We start from the raw sequence: 19,727 nt of genomic DNA, 5'->3' as shown, positions 1-19,727 counted from the left end.
AGAATAAAGATTGGCTGGCAGCTTTTCGAGGAGCTCTTTGCGGTGTGGGGGAGTAGCCACGTATGTGAAAAACGGCATCCCATTTGAGTCAATTGATGTTTCAAAGTACTGCACTGAAAAGGAATTTGAATGTTGTGCAGGTGTGGTTAAATTGAATGGAGCTAAACTTTTTAACTGTTGTTTTTATAGATCCCCAGACTCTGATTTCACAACATTTTTGCTAAAGCTAGAGGAGGTTCTTGGTTCACTTTATAGGAAATACAAAAAGGTAGTTATATGTGGTGACTTCAATATTAATTGTATAAGTGATTGTGCAAGGAAAAGGATGCTGGTAGACCTCCTTAATTCATATAATCTTATGCAAACCGTATTCTTTCCAACGAGAGTGCAAGGGAACAGTAGAACAACCATAGACAAAATTTTTGTTCATTCCTCATTACTAGAAGGGCAAAAAAGTGAATGGCCTTTCAGATCATGATGCACAAAATTTTAACTCTAAAAGATTTTTGTGCTGCAACACCTGTTAAATATAGTCATCAGCTGTTTAGGAAAGCTGATCCAGTTGCTGTAGAGACCTTTGTAAAACTTATCAAGGAACAAGAGTGGCAAGATGTTTATAGCGCTGATACAGTAGATGATAAATATAATGCTTTTCTCAAGACTCTTCTCGTGCTCTTTGAAAGTTGCTTTCCGTTAGAACGTTCAGAACAGGGTACTAGCACAAACAGGCAGCCTGGGTGGCTGACTAGAGGGATAAGAATATCTTGTAGAACAAAGTGGGAATTATATCAAAAAGTTAGAAACAGTCAAAATCTAAATGCGGCAGCCCATTACAAACAGTATTGTAAGGTGCTTAAAAATATTATTAGGAAGGCAAAAAGTATGTGGTATGCAGATAGAATAGCTAAGTCTCAGGATAAAATTAAAACCATATGGTCAGTCGTAAAGGAAGTGGCTGGTCTGCAGAGACAGGTCGAGGATATAGAATCAGTGCGTAGTGGGAATGTCCGTGTTACTGATAAGTCGCATATATGTACAGTATTTAATAATCACTTTCTGAATGTAGCAGGTGAACTAAATAGAAACCTGGTCCCAACAGGGAACCTTATAGCGCTCTTAGAAAAAAGTGTTCCGAGACTGTTACATCAAATGCTCCTCCATGACACTGTCAAGAGGGAGTTTGAGTTAATAATTAAATCACTAAAGACCAAGAACTCTCATGGATATGACAGGGTATCTAGCAGAATACTGAAGTATTGTTCTATGTATGTTAGCCCAGTACTTAGCCATATCTGTAATTTCTCCTTTGGGAGTGGTCAGTTTCCTGACCGATTAAAGTACTCGGCAGTGAAGCCACTTTATAAAAAGGAGACATTGATAATGTTGACAATTGTAGACCTATTTCTATGCTATCGGTGTTTGCTAAAGTTATCGAGAAGGTTGTATATACAAGGTTACTGGAGCATTTAAATCCACATAATTTGCTGTCAAATGTTCAATTTGGTTTTAGAAATGGTTTAACAACGGAAAATGATATATTCTCTTTTCTCTGTGAGGTTTTGGATGGATTAAATAAAAGGTTGCGAACGTTAGGTGTTTTCTTTGATTTAACGAAGGCTTTTGACTGTGTTGACCACAAAATATTACTGCAGAAGTTGGACCATTATGGAGTAAGGGGAGTAGCTTGCAATCGGTTCGCCTCCTAATTTAAGAACAGAAAGCAGAAGGTAATTGTCCGCAGTATTGAGAGTGGTAGTGATGTTCAGTCACGATGGGGCACTGTTAAGTGGGGCGTTCCGCAAGGGTCGGTGCTGGGGCCACTTTTGTTTCTTATTTATATAATTGATATGCCTTCTAGTATTACAGGTGATTCAAAAATATTTCAGTTTGCTGACGACACCAGTTTGATAGGGAAGGATCTTGTGTGTAATATTGAAACAGTATCAAATAATGTAGTTCATGAAATATGTTCGTGGCTTGTGGAAAGTAATTTAATGCTAAATCACAGTAAGACTCAGTTTTTACAGTTTATAACTCACAATTCAACAAGAACTGATATTTTGATCAGACAGAATGGGCATATTATAAGCGAGACGGAACAGTTCAAGTTCCTAGGCGTTCAGATAGATAGTAAGCTGTTGTGGAAAGCCCATGTCCAGGATCTCGTTCATAAACTAAATGCTGCTTTATTTACCATTAGAACAGTATCTGAAATAAGTGACACTTCAACACGAAAAGTAGTCTACTTCCCATATTGTGATACGCTTATGTCGTATGGTATTATTTTTTGGGGTAATTCTTCTGATTGAAAAAGGGAATTTTTGGCTCAAAAACGGGCTATTCGAGCTATATGTGGTGTAAGTTCGAGAACCTCTTGTCGACCCCTACTCAATAGTCTGGGAATTCTGACATTGCCCTCAGAGTATATATTTTCTTTAATGTCGTTTGTTGTTAGCAATATTAGCCTATTCCCAAGAGTTTGCAGCTTTCACTCAGTTCATACTAGGCAGAAATCCAATCTGCATGTGGAATGCACTTCCTTGACTCTTGTGTATTCTGCTGTATCCATTTTCAATAAGCTACCACAAGAACTCAAAAATCTTAGCAGTAGCCCAAACTCTTTTAAGTCTGAACTGAAGAGTTTCCTCGTGGCTCACTCCTTCTATTCTGTCGAGGAGCTCCTGGAAGAGCTAAAAAATTAAGCAAATTCCAGTGTTACATTGTTGATTTTCTTTATTTAAACTTACGAGTTGTAACCTGAATATGTATTTTTATATTTCATTTTATCTGTTTCTAATATCGTGTTATAATTTCATGTATTGACTCGTTCCATGACCATGGAGACTTCTCCTTAATTTGGTCCCAAGGAACAATAAATAAATAAATTAAATAAAAATAAAACTACAGAGGAAACAGTTCGTGGATATGTACCACGTAGATCCATATTTCGAACTTAATGTTAAACATATTGTTTTTTTCGCAGTAGAAAATCCTAGTATCCTATTCTTCAGTTGATGTATATAGATCAGTTAATGGATAGGATACAAGTGTTGGCGAAAGCAAAAAAAAAGGCGGCATACATAACATTGGCATGGAATACCTCAGTTTATATATCTGGGATGTATCCTGTACTTGAGTTGACTGAAGAATACAGACCAAGCATCGTAGTTCAACTGTGGTACAAGATGCCAGTGTTACGTATGTCGATTTTTTTTCGCTGTCGCTAGTACTAATGTCCTGTTCTTCAGTTGACCTACGCAGTACATGATACGAATCAGTCGCAGAGGGAACAGCAACTGCAACGACTCACTGTCAAAAGTATAATTCCAAATGTGTACACAAATGATTTAAAATTACCACAAGCAACAAAAAACATTCGCAATATCTACATCTTAATAGCACGTTCATTTATTTCTCATTGCGGATATCTGATCTATTATCTACGGCTTGTAAATAAACAGACTAATAGCTGTGACTCAAATATGACGCCGTTGTACCCCATTCTTCAGTTGACACTTAAGGTGTGTCGGAGGGAGATCGGGGTGAGGGAGCCAAACAGGGAGGGGAGGGGGGAGGGCACACACAGAAAAGAGTGCAGTCATTGTCGTTTGTCGTAATGTGATTTGGAAGGAGGACTTTTTATCTGACTTCCAAAAGAGAATGATCATTGGCTTTTGAGTCTACGGAGGAAGCATTTCTAAAATGGCTAAGTTCACAAACCGTTCTCTTATCGCCATGATTAAAGTTTAAAGTATACCATGCGGGGCAAAAGGGGCTATCCAAAACCGGCACCGAGGCAAGTATGTTGTACGAAAGCCTACAGATGACAAGGATGAACGAAATTGCAAGGATGTGTAAACGATCGCAAATGGCAAACTAGAACATCGTTGATGCTTGTCTTAGTTTCCAGCAGTGTATTATAGGAGTGAAATTTATTGGTCTCAATGTCGAGAGGAATTTTGCTGTCGAATCCGAACCACAGATAAACGTCGGTCACCTCTATTTTTCACCAATCACTGTATGCTGGTTGAGGAAGATAAGACTTCTTGACGCCTGCAAGTTTATTTTTAATATTGATAGCAGCCGAAATATAACAGACAATTTTTGTAAAGCGGAACTGTTTATCTTCTTCCTTGGTACTGGAAATAACTTTCCAACACGACTTCAACATACGGTACGTGGAAATCTTTCAAACGGTAAAAATATAATAGTAACATAAAATACAATCCCGTAGTCAGGAGTAGAGGTTTCACCCTCATACGCCCCACTGTAATAATGTAAGCAAACGCAACCAAATACGGCTCGTGTGTTGTGACTGATATATCTAGCGCCCAAGATGTTGGCCTTCAACAGTGATATATAATTTGCGCGACAGGTATTAATTACTTCATGTTCATCTGGTCTCATCATATGGCATTTCATGTCATCAGAAGTCGTTAGTACTTCCTTTTGGACATCTTGATTAGTTTTCCCCACAGACAGAAGTCCAGAGATGTAAATTCATATGTGTCCGGGTCATTCAGTGTTTCCCGGACGAGTGATTCATCAGTCTCCAGACTTTCTGAAATGTCTGAAATGTACTGGTACTATCTGCAATTTTCGGAATGGTCAAGATATCCGGATCGTTGATAGCGCATGGATTTCCCTGAGTCCAGTGGTATAGCTTTCAGCAAATACGACGGGATATCTGTTACGAGCTATAGATACTTGTCGCTGTTTAGAATCCCATCGATAAAACAGGAACAAATGGCGAGATCCTTTAAAATTATGCACCACACGTTTGACAGATCATGTCTGTTTTCTGTCAAATTCTAAAAGTAAGAAATATGTTTGTAAGTGTTAGCGATGTATTTTATCACCAAGCACTCAAGTCAAGAGTTGAATACTTCTGTTGGTAAAATGATGGCACCAAAGAAGCTCGGCAGGCTATACAGCGCAGTGCACATCTAAGGTTTCAGTCTCAGAGGATGATATACAAAGACGACTCGTTAGTTGACTTTAGTGATACAAGAATGCTACATTACTTATTTTTCACGCAAACTGTAAACTAAACACAGGGAGCCCCAAAAGTTTCGGGCAAAAGCAGTACAGGTGCTAGGAAATTCCGACAAAACAAACCAGCAGTCGGAATTAAAGCAGTACGATATCTTCAAGATTCATTTCGTGCAAGGAACAGTACTATAATTCTACACGTTTCTGTATCACACTGGTTTCGGTATGTTTAAAACCTGTATACATAGGTTTCTGCTGCGTTCACTGAATATTTTTCTTTATAGGGGTTACATGAAGTCTTACGCCTTTTAAACCGCAGTAGAAATTGCAAAGCAACTGGACTGTAGGAAGGAAGCTAGCGAAATTAGGGAATTCTTAGCGCATTTGTAATGGATGAATGTAGATACGGCTGTCGCTTAAATAGCAGATCCGAGCTTAAGGTGTTGTGTGGTGTACGGTGATTACGTCAGTAAAAACCTTAATATTTATTTCCTACTTAAAGTTTCTAACCTGGAGATACTAATTTGAGATCCTCTACCATATGAACAATTATGACCTTGAAATTCTGTTGTACCTTTTATAACCAAAATCAAAGAGTCATATACCTCGACAACAATTTCGGTACCTTGTACAAAGGCATATTTCTAGGTATTCACACAATAATACGCTAAAAGAAAAATGGAATTTTAAACACTTGCAGTTCCTCTCTCTGTCTCTGTCTCTCTCTCTCTCTCGGTCTCTCGCTCTCTCTGTCTTTTGCACGTCATTCAGCGTATTTTAGGTGTTATAAAGTAGTAAAATACCGAACCGTTACGTGCTAGCATAAAGTCCAACAGTTACTAAAGCTGGTACAGACACTGAGGTCGTACCTGCCAGAGGTGTTAAGGCAGCTCTAAGCAAACGTATTTGAAATACACTGTTAGAAAAAATTACAGCATTGAAAACAGTTAATGTAGAGTAATGAAATTTTTGGAATACATTTGTCTAGATAGCACATTTAAATGATTAACATTGGCAGATCACAGGTTAATGAAAGTGCGAGAGATGCCATTGCATTTGTGAAACGCTATCATATTGATAACAGGTGTAACAGCAACAAAGTTAAATTCAAGCATGCAAATGTGCGTGCATTGTGTTGTACAGGTGTCGGATTGTACAGTTGCCTCACGTCAGTTTGTTGGATGCAATTCAGTGCCTGTTGTACTTGGTAGGTCAATGCAGGGGCTTAATGCCGTTTGTCGATGACACTGGAGTTGACGACCGATGATAATCCACATTTACTTGGCTGGAGACTGATCTGGTGATCGAGCAGCCCAAGCAACATGTAGACATTCTGTAGAGTGGTATGTGGGCGAGCGTTATCCTGTTGAAAAACATCTCCTGGACTGCTGCTCATGAATGGCAGCACAGTAGGTCGAATCACCATATTGATGTACAACAATATTGCAGTCAGGAAGCGTGGGATAACGAGGAGAGTGCTCCTGCCGTCATACGAAATCGCAGCTTCGGGTGTAGGTTCAATGTGTCTATCATACTTGAAAGGTCTCTGTTGAATTCCTTTCATGTTAATTTCTTAAATATGTTGTCATTTACGGCATAAATTCCTCTTCTAAATTTACTATGGTGTTTCTGACTATCTGGGAGGAGACTGAGCAGTGAAACGTGTTACTTTTACACATAAACAAGAACGATCTGTCACACTACTACACTTTAAAACACAGTTTATATGTAATTCATGTCACCCAGTCTCATACGGAACCTACATCCGCTTTCTTTTATATACTGTATATGATAAGATACTGTCATCCCCCTTCCCTTCTGTGTGAGAGGATGAATGAGCAAATGTATTTCTAGTTGCATGCTTGAGGGTAGGAGACAAGCCTGTCTCCTAGAGAACAGTAGGACCAACGGCGGAACGGGTAGCTACGCTTTCTAAAAGCAGAGAGGTTTCTATTCTTAGCATGGTCCTGTCCGTCCCTTATCATGTTGGTATAGGAAGCTGCCTCTCTGGTCACTTCCGTTTGTATCTGGGAGGCACCCCTCAGGAAGGCACCACGGCAGTCTGTCCGCGGCGAGCGTCTGAAGTGGTAAGATCTCTGGCTAAGCGCGAGTCTGCTAAGTCCGTAGGACAATGGATTTCTTAAGTTCAGCCTAACTGAAATTTAATCACCTTTACTTCAGGTTTAGCTCTAAAATATCTAATGTTATCTTAAATTGCAACGCAGCGTGATTCGAGTGTACAGTTCAGAATATATTCCGGTAGCTGCTTTGTCACTACTTGGTGAGTAAAGTGGAACCACGTGTTGATCAGTAACTGTAAAATGAGAATGCTCGTGTGATTATCACGTCTCGTCTTGACAATATTTTTTTAAGATAGCAACTTTTCTTTATGTTCAACCCACGTGGGGTGTACTTTATGAGACCAGTACCACGTGCTTATATAACTGTTTGACCCATCAGGTTAATAGTAAGACGATAGTAAACAGTTCGAGGTTTTTCTTTAGTAAATTGCGTTTCGATGTAATTTATTTTAATTATCAAAATTATTGTGGAGTTACACTCTTTGTGTAAACCAAGTTGACCACGTGAAGCATGTGGGGAAAGCATCAAAGTAGCCCTCAGCTATTCTTTTCGGGAAGATTTCACAGAGAGTTAGTACGAATCTAGTATACCAGTGTGTGCTTATTACATGACCGACAGGATTGCGCTGTGAACGTAACTTCTTTGGGTGAAAATTGAATCGGTTGGTTGTGGTTAATTTCCTCTTGCATATGTTTCAACGTTCTTTGTGTGTTATTTTATGAATGCAGTGTTGTATGTAGTCTCCCAATCTTGGCACCCTATTTGATGTGTTCCGTAGGATTACAAACTCACATTTTCACAGTCCTAAATAAGGCACCAGCTAAGTTATGACTCAAGTTTAATACGCTGAAATTTCAATGATCAATGTTAAAATACACTCCTGGAAATTGAAATAAGAACACCGTGAATTCATTGTCCCAGGAAGGGGAAACTTTATTGACACATTCCTGGGGTCAGATACATCACATGATCACACTGACAGAACCACAGGCACATAGACACAAGTAACAGAGCATGCACAATGTCGGCACTAGTACAGTGTATATCCACCTTTCGCAGCAATGCAGGCTGCTATTCTCCCATGGAGACGATCGTAGAGATGCTGGATGTAGTCCTGTGGAACGGCTTGCCATGCCATTTCCACCTGGCGCCTCAGTTGGACCAGCGTTCGTGCTGGACGTGCAGACCGCGTGAGACGACGCTTCATCCAGTCCCAAACATGCTCAATGGGGGACAGATCCGGAGATCTTGCTGGCCAGGGTAGTTGACTTACACCTTCTAGAGCACGTTGGGTGGCACGAGATACATGCGGACGTCCATTGTCCTGTTGGAACAGCAAGTTCCCTTGCCGGTCTAGGAATGGTAGAACGAGGGGCTCGATGACAGTTTGGATGTACCGTGCACTATTCAGTGTCCCCTCAACGATCACCAATGGTGTACGGCCAGTGTAGGAGATCGCTCCCCACACCATGATGCCGGGTGTTGGCCCTGTGTGCCTCGGTCGTATGCAGTCCTGATTGTGGCGCTCACCTGCACGGCGCCAGACACGCATACGACCATCATTGGCACCAAGGCAGAAGCGGCTCTCATCGCTGAAGACGAAACGTCTCCATTCGTCCCTCCATTCACACCTGTCGCGACACCACTGGAGGCGGGCTGCACGATGTTGGTGCGTGAGCGGAAGACGGCCTAACGGTGTGCGGGACCGTAGCCCAGCTTCATGGAGACGGTTCCGAATGGTCCTCGCCGATACCCCAGGAGCAACAGTGTCCCTAATTTGCTGGGAAGTGGCGGTGCGGTCCCCTACGGCACTGCGTAGGATCCTACGGTCTTGGCGTGCATCCGTGCGTCGCTGCGGTCCGGTCCCAGGTCGACGGGCACGTGCACCTTCCGCCGACCACTGGCGACAACATCGATGTACTGTGGAGACCTCACGCCCCACGTGTTGAGCAATTCGGCGGTACGTCCACCCGGCCTCCCGCATGCCCACTGTACGCCCTCGCTCAAAGTCCGTCAACTGCACATACGGTTCACGTCCACGCTGTCGCGGCATGCTACCAGCGTTAAAGACTGCGATGGAGCTCCGTATGCCACGGCAAACTGGCTGACACTGACGGCGGCGGTGCACAAATGCTGCGCAGCTAGCGCCATTCGACGACCAACACCGCGGTTCCTGCTGGTGTGTCCGCTGTGCCGTGCGTGTGATCATTGCTTGTACAGCCTTCTCGCAGTGTCCGGAGCAAGTATGGTGGGTCTGACACACCGGTGTCAATGTGTTCTTTTTTCCATTTCCAGGAGTGTATATCTCCCAATATAAACTGTTTATTTCTTTTCTTTTAAATTCTCTTTTATATATATATATATATATATATATATATATATATATATATATATATATATATCACCGGTTGTCGCATGACAGTTAAAAGATTATAATTATTGTTAGTCTTGTTGGGAATTTGGTAAGCTAGACTGGATACCTGGTGAAACAGTTGCTCAGTAATGCAAGGTTAACTTCCCCAGATAGCACACAGCTTTAACCCGCTTTTATTGTCTATCAGTACCGCTTTCATAGCAAATTAAAGCATCAACATTACATACTGACCTGTTGATTGCAGGATCTCAACGGTTTCCTTCTAACCAACACATAGCCATCACTGGCGTCGATGCTGAACCAGAGCTGTTATGTTTCTAGGTCACCATTCTCTATTTGGTAAAGGCAGAATCCTCGTCCAACCCTCAGAATTCTACTGGTTTCACTACATAATAGTCAGCAAATTACAAACGATTTTTCTTCTTCACATGACTGACAAATGTTTTCCACCTATGCACGCAGGTATTGTAAACAGCACTATTTGAAACTCATTCAAATGTTCTTGTGTGAGCTACAGTGCGAGAATATTGTTCAAGACTTCCCCTAATGTCAGCTCCCGACATCCTTGAATTCTTGTACACCATTTTTCTTAGACTTCTGTCTCTTGTAGTACCTTCAGAAAGAGTGTCATATCTCCTCTTATTCAGATAGACCACGAGTGAAGAGCACATCGTGTTCCTGCTGCTAAGGAAGCGAGTACATCGTTCATATGTTGTATATTTTAGCGAGCTACCAGCAGGAGCGACTTATTTATTTAAAGATACCTATGTTGTTTCTAGATTATTTTTGTAATTTCTTAGATGTTCGAGTGCCTCCTAGGAACAAGCTTTTATTTTAATAACAGTGTAGCGTACTGTACCGCCATTGCTTTTGACCCTCGGATTGTACAGGCTTTTGTTTCTTTGATTAGTGTAGCTCGATGTCTTTTTGACCGTTAGTGAGAGAGTACTTCAAAGTCCTGCTGCTAATAAGCCGAGTACACTGTTCATTTGTTGTATATTTTTACGAGCTTCAAACGGGAGCGAATGCAGTAACGGATAGAAACTGTGATTGCGAGCTGAGTTGGCGACCCTTCACTCACAGCTCCAGGCTGCATTGGCTTCCGTCTGCCAAGGGGCATCACTGTGGGGGGTCGGACGCGGGGATGCCAGAGGCGTTGAGCATGTCCCACATGTCCCCTGTTCGGTACACTGCTCTGGCCGCCGACACTGAGGTTGACCCCTTACCCACGGTCGAGTGTGAGATCATTCCCAAGGCTGGCATGCAGTGAAAAAATTTTCTAGGTGCTGATCGTAGGGCCTCTCTGGTTCATTTGCTGAACAGGTTTCTGGCGTAATCTGTGGCTGACGATGTCTCTAAACCGGATGCAATCGTCCACCCTGTTCCAGAGGAAGCTTCTAGGCCTCCAAGGAAAGGGCGTTCACAGAGGGTGAGTTTGCCGGTAGTTGGGAGCTCTAATGTTACGAACATGCCTGCCAGGAAGGGCGAGGAAGCCAATCTGCACTCCATGTGCATATGGGGGGGGGGGGGGGGGGGGGGCGGGGGGCAATGATTCCGGATGTGGAAAGGCTGCTCCCGGATGCCAGATGCCATTAAGTGTACAGGGTGCAGCCAACAGCTGGTGTTGGCTCCTGTCGGTACCAATGACGTATGTCGCTTTGGATTAGAGGAGATTCTCTCTGGTTTTGGGCGGCTAGTGAAAATGGTAAAGACTGCCAGTCAGGCTTGCGAGATTGAGGCGCAGCTTACCATCTGCAGCATCGTCGATAGAACCGACTGTGGTCCTTTGGTGCAGAGCCGAGTGTAGGGTCTGCATCAGAGTCTCAGGCGGTTTTGTCACCGTGTAGGCTGCAGATTCCTTGACTTGCGCCATCGAGTGGTGCGTTTCAAGGCTCTGTCTAATAGGTCACGAGTCCACTACACACAGGAAGAGGCTACACAGGTAGCAGGGGCTGTGTGGAAGGGACTGGGCGTTTTTTTTTTTTTTTTTTTTTTTTGGTTATAGGGCCTCAGGGAACCATAGAAAGGGCGTCCATCTAAAAGGGGGCAGGTAAAATCAGTTAGTTGTAGAAACGATCGGTATTGTAGTTGTAAATTGTCGTAACTGTGTTGGGAAAGAACCAAAGCTCCAAGCCCTAATAGAAAGCAACGAAGCTTAAATAGTTATAGGTACGGAAAGCTGGCTAAAGCCGAAAATAAGTTGAGCAGAACTTTTTTCTAACGATCTAACAGTGTTCAGATAGTATAGATTAAATATAATTGGCCGTGGAGTACTTATTGCTGTCAGAAGTACTTTGTCTTGTGGTGAAATTGAAGTAGATAGTTCCTGCGGAATTGTATGGGTAGAGGTTATAGTTGACAATCGGACTAAACTATTAACTGGGTCGTTTTATCGACCCCCCGACTAAGAAGATATAGTTGCTGAACAGTTCAAAGAAAACTTGAGTCTCATTTCAAATCGGTACCCCACTTATACAATTATAGTCTGTGGTGACTTTAATCTATCCTCGGTATGCTGGAAAAATTATACGTTTAAAGCCGGCGGCAGGCATAAAACTGCATCAGAAATTGTACTGAATGATTTCTCAGAAAATTACTTTCAACGATTAGTTCATGAGCCCACTCGAAGCGTAAACGGTTGTGAAAGCATACATGACCTCTTAGCAACAAATAATCCCGGACAAATAGTGAGTATCGTGACGAATACAGGGATTAGCGACCTTAAGGCAGTAGCTGCTAGGCTGAATACCGTAACTCCTACAATCATCAAAAAGAAACGGAAAGTATATCTACTTAAAAATGCTGATAAAATGCTCTTAACACCTTTTCAAGAGTCAGGCTTCACTCCTTCCGATCTGATCATGTAAGAGTAGAAATGTTGTGGAATGATTTCAAAGAGATAGTATCGACAGCAGTTGAGAGATATATACCACATAAACTAATAAGTGCAGAAGCAGCGAAAAAACCATACCAAATTTAAAAGAACGCAAAATCTCCAAGACTGGCAAAGTTTTGCAGAAGTTCGAAATATAGCGCGAACTTCCAAGCGAGATGCTTTCAATAATTTCCCCAGTGAAACTCTCTCGCAATTTGGCAGAAAACCCAAAGAGATTCTGGTCATGCATAAAGAACACACGTGGCAAGACGCAGTCAGTACCTTCACTGCACGATAACAACGAAGTCACTGATCACAGTGGCACTAAAGCAGAGTTATTAACGCGATTTTCCGAAACTCGTTCACCGATGAAGACAAAGCAAATATTCCCGAATTCCAATAAAGAACAACTGCCAAGATGAGAAACATAGAAATAGTTATCCTCGGTGTCACAAAGCAGCTTAAATCACCCAATAAAAGCAAGGCTTCCGGTCCAGATTATATACCAGTCAGGTTCCTCTCAGTATGTTCATACAATATCTCCATATTTAGCAATTATATACAACCGCTCGCTTACAGAAATATCCCTACCTAAAGACCGGAAAATTGCTCAAGTCACGCCAATACCCAAAAAGGGACATAAACTGTATTCGAACATTATGAAGTACCTCGAAGAAAACTATTTATTGACATATAGTCGCCGGCCGCAGTGGCCGTGCGGTTGTAGGCACTACAGTCTGGAACCGCGAGACCGCTACGGTCGCCGGTTCGAATCCTGCCTCGGGCATGGATGTGTGATGTCCTTAGGTTACTTAGGTTTAAGTAGTTCTAAGTTCTAGGGGACTGATGACCTCAGAAGTTGAGTCCCATAGTGCTCACAGCCATTTTTGAACACATAGTCAGCAAGGATGCTCAACCCTATTTATTTGAAGGGCTGTACGTTGGAAAACACCGTGGTTTTGCTTCTGTTGTCGCACTGGTAATTTCGGAGAGGAATTTGTGTTGTTCGTATAGATTAATTATGACATTACTCTCTTGCACGTGTGTCCCCTTACCTTTATGCCATATTTCCCATGCGAACGCTTACGAATGCACTACAATGGTGAGCGACTGTTGCTACACAAAGTATGAACACAACGGCTATGTGGTGGGGACATAAAACATGCATCCAGGCATGTGTGTCTCTACTCGTTTGAGTATGCTCTAAAAGCTGCAGTATAAACATAGTATAGATTGTGTGATAAATATCTAACTATGATATTTTAAGTATAATCTCTGAGACACACAATCGCAACTTACATGTTTACAAATTCAGCACTACTAAATAAGTATTGCGATATTGGTAATACATAAAATGTGAAGGATTGTACTATTCGAATAATTCTGCTCGCCTCTTTACGTCATAAATCTCGCAGCAAAAAGAAAACTATGGTATTTAAGCGAAATGTACTGGACACATTAGAATTTGCTATTCTAAGTAACGTTTATATGGCGACTGACTTTCTTGAAGGTGGCAGCTTCCCCAATTAGGAGAACAGCCTGCTCAGTCTATTTCATAAACCTATGCTTTCCAAAATCTGTATCATAAATCTGTACTTTCCACGTAAGAACATTGCTAAGCTAAAAAAATTGTTTTCCGCAATTTTAACGTCAAGGTTTTCTCGGAAAGGACAGCTGTTCAGGCGTTGTGAACAGCAACTGTGGTCTTTACGCCAGAAACATTTCCGATATTGGCGTAACGCAATGAGGCCGTACGACCCCTGTTCGACTCTAAAAACATACTGCTTAACGACGTGCACAGCCGTTCAGTGAATGAGAAACAATCTGTCCTTATCATCATTTCAACCTCATCACGGGCACCAAGTCGCCCAATGTGGCGTCGACTGAAATAAAACTTCCACTCGGCGGCCGAACTTACCCTTATGGGGCCTCCCGGCCAAAAATTCACACAATCATTTTATATTTGTCCATGATTACCCTGTCTTAGGGATTGATAAGCTTATTTCCGCTTTTAACGTGCTGTTTGGACCAAGAGTTCTCTTGCACTTGAGTTCTGTATTGGTACTACGCAGAGACGAAGATGGAGAAGAGAACATGTTTCTGGCTATGGAAGTGTTGTTCACCCACTTTGGGCACATCGTATATTTCTTTGGCTTCTGCGAAAACTTCATTAGCTATTACAATGGCAAGTATTTCCTCCAGTGAAACGTTTGTCATTATTAATTCCTGAACCTGTTCCTCCGAATCGGAGGGTAAGTGGGACACGGCGTCATTATTAACATTTTCCATCTTATCCACCTAAGCTAAGATTATACTGCATATACCTTTTGGTCTATACTTCAATAGTAAGGAGATCCTCAAGGATACATACATTTTATAAGACACGAATACATTATATATAATTACAAGCGAGGCGATGTAGCGATGCTCTTCCCACAGAATCCAAACCAAAAAAGCTGAACTAGTATTTTCTTTTAAGAGGTAATAATAAACTTGTGAGGAAACACATTAATGTGTGGTACTCTGAGGTGCTTATGACACTTTTCACGTTATTGTGACCATTACTATCAAATAGAAAATGTTTACGGCATTTATTTGCAATGGTCATAATACTTCACCGGGAATGTTGATAATTCAAATTTAATGTTACTTTCACGTTATTTGATTATTAATAATATATTATCAATAACAGTCATTGGTACAATACTGCTGCCTCTTAAGCTATTGGCAACTTTCATTGCTGGAAGAATAATTTGACATAAAGCAATGTCAAATCATTTAAATGACATACTGTACTATTTTTTTTCATTCCAATTTAATGCACTTAAATACTGTCTATGAAGTGAATTACAATCGCTACACACGGTATTAAGGCTATTAACTATTAATCAAGTTTGGTGAGAGTATATCATTTCCCTGTTTCGAAATTTCTGACAGATTAAACCATCCATGCCCTTGATTCGCGAAACAGAAATTTATTTGAGTGGAGCAGAAGTGATAATAATAATTTTCTTGCATAATGATCGAACTAAACGTCCGCAATAAATGAAAGAGACAAGTTTTCTATTATGCGGAGCTCTAATTTTGCCCTCAAAAATTTGCACTTTAGGTACATGAAATTATTGTTATCCTCTTGCAGTTACATGAGGAATTAGTTTGGAAATTCCCGTTCCTAAATAGTAATTTTGAAATGTAATAATTACCTGTTGGTGGAATAGTATGAGGCAGAATCTTCGACAGTAATAGAAAATAGCTGATCGACATTATGAAACACAGTAACAATATGGATATATGTAAATAACAGACGTTACGTATGGGGAAATTTATATTTGTCCAGTTCATGGTGACGATAAATATTAGACTTTAAGATGGTGTAAATCGATGTTTTCTTGCAATATTGAAACAAAACTAAACAGTTTCAGTGATCTATATGGATAAAGACGAAGTTGACTAGAATACACTCTTTAAAGTACTAACGATAGTGAGAATTAAATACAGCGCTACAAAGGGTATCTACAAATTGTACGCATACGAAGTGCGACAATACGGGTCGAATGGAAATGGAAATGTCGTGTGGCTAGGGCCTCCCGTCGGGTAGACCGTTCGCCTGGTGCAGGTCTTTCGATCTGACGCCACTTCGGCGACCTGCGCGTCGATGGAGATGAAATGATGATGATTAGGACAACACGACACCCAGGCCCTAAGTGGAGAAAATCTCCGACGCAGCCGGGAATCGAACCCGGGCCCTTAGGATTGACAGTCTGTCACGCTGACCACTCAGCTACCGGGGCGGACTACGGGTCGAATGGGAGGAAAGGGTAAGAACAGTTCATTTGGGAGTGAAAAAGCCCTGTCGTCTTTTCCCCATGAGATTCACTCTGTACACGGAGCAAAAATTAAAGAAAAATAAGTAGATTTCAAAGTTTATCCAAGGTATTATAATTACGTTAGAGTTAACATAGGACTGGAAAATCACCTTTATAGAAAGCATAATCTCTTGAAAATAAGTTATAAGATGGACATATATTAAAGCAAAGTAGGAGTAATGGAATGTAGCCTGTTCAGAAGAAATTTGATCAGGAAATAAGATATTGCAAGTAGTAGGCAACTTTCGCTATTCTGCACAGCCAAATAATTGAAATCGATGGAAGTACAAAGATGTTAAACGCAGACGAAAATTGAAAGGGATATGTTTCAGAAAAAGTAAAATTTGGTGCTATCAGTTGTAAGTTAAAGCGTTAGGACGTAATTTTACTGAAAGAATTATTCAGGAGTTATCATTCTCTGGAAGTGAACAGTCCATACGTAGGAGGACGAAACATTTGAAATGTGATGTCACAGAATACTGCCGAATATTAGAAGGGTAGATCAGATGAAGAAGTACTGAATCGAACCAATGGGAAACGTAATTTGTGATAGAACGTAACTGAAAGAAGGAATAAATTCATTTTCTTCTGGTAAACCTTCCGGGATGTAAGGTCGTGGTCCACGAAACTCTTCAGCTCCTAACGTTTCGTCCAGAGCTGCGCTGGACATCTTCAGAGGGGTGTTTCTCCTCCGGTGAGGACGAAACGTTAGGAGCTGAAGAGTTTCATGGACCACGACCTCACATCCCGGAAGGTTTACCAGAAGATATGTCATCCGGTCGTGAAAGCCTTCATACTATGAATAAATTCATTGTTTCAGTGTCAAGGAGTACGTTAAGTTCGTAGTCGACGAAATGAGGAGGGGGGGGGGGGGGTACAAACTGGTGAAAAGTGCTTTTCTAACATAGTAAGGGTGAAGTAGAAACAGGAAATAGTTACGCTGGGATGGAGGGATTTGCATAGGAAGATCGGAGAGCTGCGTCAAACTCCTCGTGGAGGGATCTCCATAGGCAGGTCGGAGAGCTGCATAACACTAATCGTTAGGGTGGAAACTACACCAACAACGTCAACAACAGCATAAGGAGAAACGAGAACAATGCAGTCGATGTAACCATATTGTTTTAAAATTTCCTCTAAAATATTCGTCCACAAGTATCGAACTTGAGTGTGCTAGTCCTTCTCTACAGATTCACCACGCAGTGCTGCACGTCTTCCCACCGATGGATAACACGGCGGGCACTTGGGCTGCAGAAGTCTGCCTTCTCGCTGCTCAGGCACCGTTCCGCCTAGAAGATTACCTCCTCGTTATTCTGGAAATTCCTGCCACGAAATGGTTTCTTCGTCCGAGGAAAGTGGAAGAAGTGGAGTAGCATGTCAGGAAAAAGGAATGTGAGGCCAAAGCAGCAGCATTTGTGACTGTATCCTGTGCAGAATGAGATGGAGCGTTGTTGTGGGGCCGGAACATGCCTTTGGGTGGCTTCCTGTGATTTTCGCCCTGGCAGGCTCAGATGAATTGGTCTATGGATTTTGTTAGTATGCTCCTCTGGTGGTGTGCCCCATACGAGAATAATCTACCAGCAGCACACCTTGGCAATGGAAAATGGCACTCGCCATCACTTTGCCAGTCAACGTTTCCTTTGCTCCTTTGACTAAGAATCGCAGTAATATACTGAAATTTCCAGTCTGTGGTGACAGTGCGGCTAAAGCAGTCATTCACTTTGGTTGGACAGAACGGCAACATATGAACTGCTCCATCTTTTCAGTTGGCTTTCTGAAAAAATTCGCGCAGTTTTGGAATCCAGTTGGTGGCGACATTCGTCATGTTCAAAACGTTGTTCTAGATGTTGAAAACTGATAGACTTTCACTTTTTTAAGCATGTCCTCTTTAGCGATGTGTCAGTCTTGTAGCAACAGGGCCCCGACTTCTTTTGAGATTCCTGTTCTTCACAGAGCGATAATCTTCCATCTCGTTCTCCGTCACTGAGATTTGTCTGACAACAATGGAAGCGCTAAGGAAACCTGATAACTGCTTTATATGATGCGGCACTGCTGACCTGCATCTCCAGCAACTCAGCACGGACGTCGTAGTGTTGTTCCTTTAGAAATCCAGAAAGCAAAACACCGCAATGTACCCCAGTGCATCAGTGGGATGCGCCACTTTGGTTTCTGTTCTCAAGTGATGAGAGCATTTCGGTATGTACTAGGACTGCAGACATTTGCCCGCTAACAAGTAAAACATTACAAGTGTAGCAGTTGTTTTTCGATGTGATGATTAAAACATTGTGAATACTCCTCGTAGCCACGTACAAGACTGTAATGCATAAGTTTAGAGGAGGCCCTTGTCTAGCACTGAATGAGAAACGATTCGTGATGATAATAACTATGGAACTTGGTATTGGTGGATTACAATTTATACGTTAATTAAAGGAAACAACACAATGTTTCCTGAAGACTGTTCCTCACAGTTCACAACTATTTGAAGAGAGTCATATTTCAACCGTCAATATAAGCTGATAACCATTCACAACAATTAATTTTAAAACGACAACCCTAGGTTTCAGAATACTCTTCATTGGCTCAAAAGCAACGCTTTTCGTTCGGTTAGGGCATTATCAGATAATCTGGAAGTGCGATGAAAAATTAGCATAATAAATAAACGGGAGTGCTTACCCTGAGATACAATACTCAAAATTGGAAACGATCTACATTTTCGGACTTGCAGCATACTGGAGCGGCTTGGGTCAGCAACTTCTGTTAATCGGTGAAACGAGAAACCAGTCCGTTACAATTTTTTTTTCTTTTCATTCATTCGATGGGTAGTTTGAGGCCGAGATCCATTCTAAGATCATCATAACAAAGTCGAATATATATATATATATATATATATATATATATATATATATATCACTCCGTCTTCAGGCCACGAGTGGCCAACCGGGACCATTCGACCGCCGTGTCATCCTCAGTGTAGGATGCAGATATGAGGGGCGTGTGGTCAGCACACCGCTCTCCCTATCGTATTTTTGACCGAAGCCGCTACTATTCGGTCTAGTAGCTCTTCAGTTGTCATCACGAGGCTTAGTGCACCCCGAAAAATGGCAACAGTACATGGCGGCCTGAATGGTCATCCATCAAAGTGCTGACCACGCCCGACTGCGCTTAACTTCGGTGATCTCACGGGAACCGGTGTATCCACTGCGGCAAGGCCGTTGCCAAAGTCGAATATGGTATGGACGTTTTTGACAGCTTCGGAAATGCCATTTTCGGCTTTGTTATGATCATATGAAAATGGATCGCGGCCACAAATTGGCCATGAAATGAATAAAAAGTAAAAATTTGCATCTTGGACTTGTTTTTCGTTCTACTGATATATATTTTCATATTTCTCCCTTACTCCAGATACAATGGAAGTAAGTGAATTTCAGCTGAACTGCTTCGAGCTTCTCCAGAACATAAGAGAAAAAAAGAAAGAAAAACGAACTTTCACAATATATAATAAGTCACGGAAATTAGTTCACATAAAGTTAAAGTTAAAACT

General features: G+C 41.7%; 1 pseudogene; it reads right to left on the bottom strand.

Moving 5' to 3' along the window:
- Positions 1 to 19,285: 19,285 nt before the first annotated feature.
- On the bottom strand, positions 19,286 to 19,403 carry LOC124620630 (annotated as a pseudogene).
- Between the last annotated feature and the right edge of the window lie 324 nt (positions 19,404 to 19,727).

This window comes from Schistocerca americana, chromosome 6 (assembly GCF_021461395.2).
Source record: "Schistocerca americana isolate TAMUIC-IGC-003095 chromosome 6, iqSchAmer2.1, whole genome shotgun sequence".
NCBI classification, from domain to species: domain Eukaryota; kingdom Metazoa; phylum Arthropoda; class Insecta; order Orthoptera; family Acrididae; genus Schistocerca; species Schistocerca americana.
This window is presented reverse-complemented; position numbering and strand designations above follow the sequence as displayed.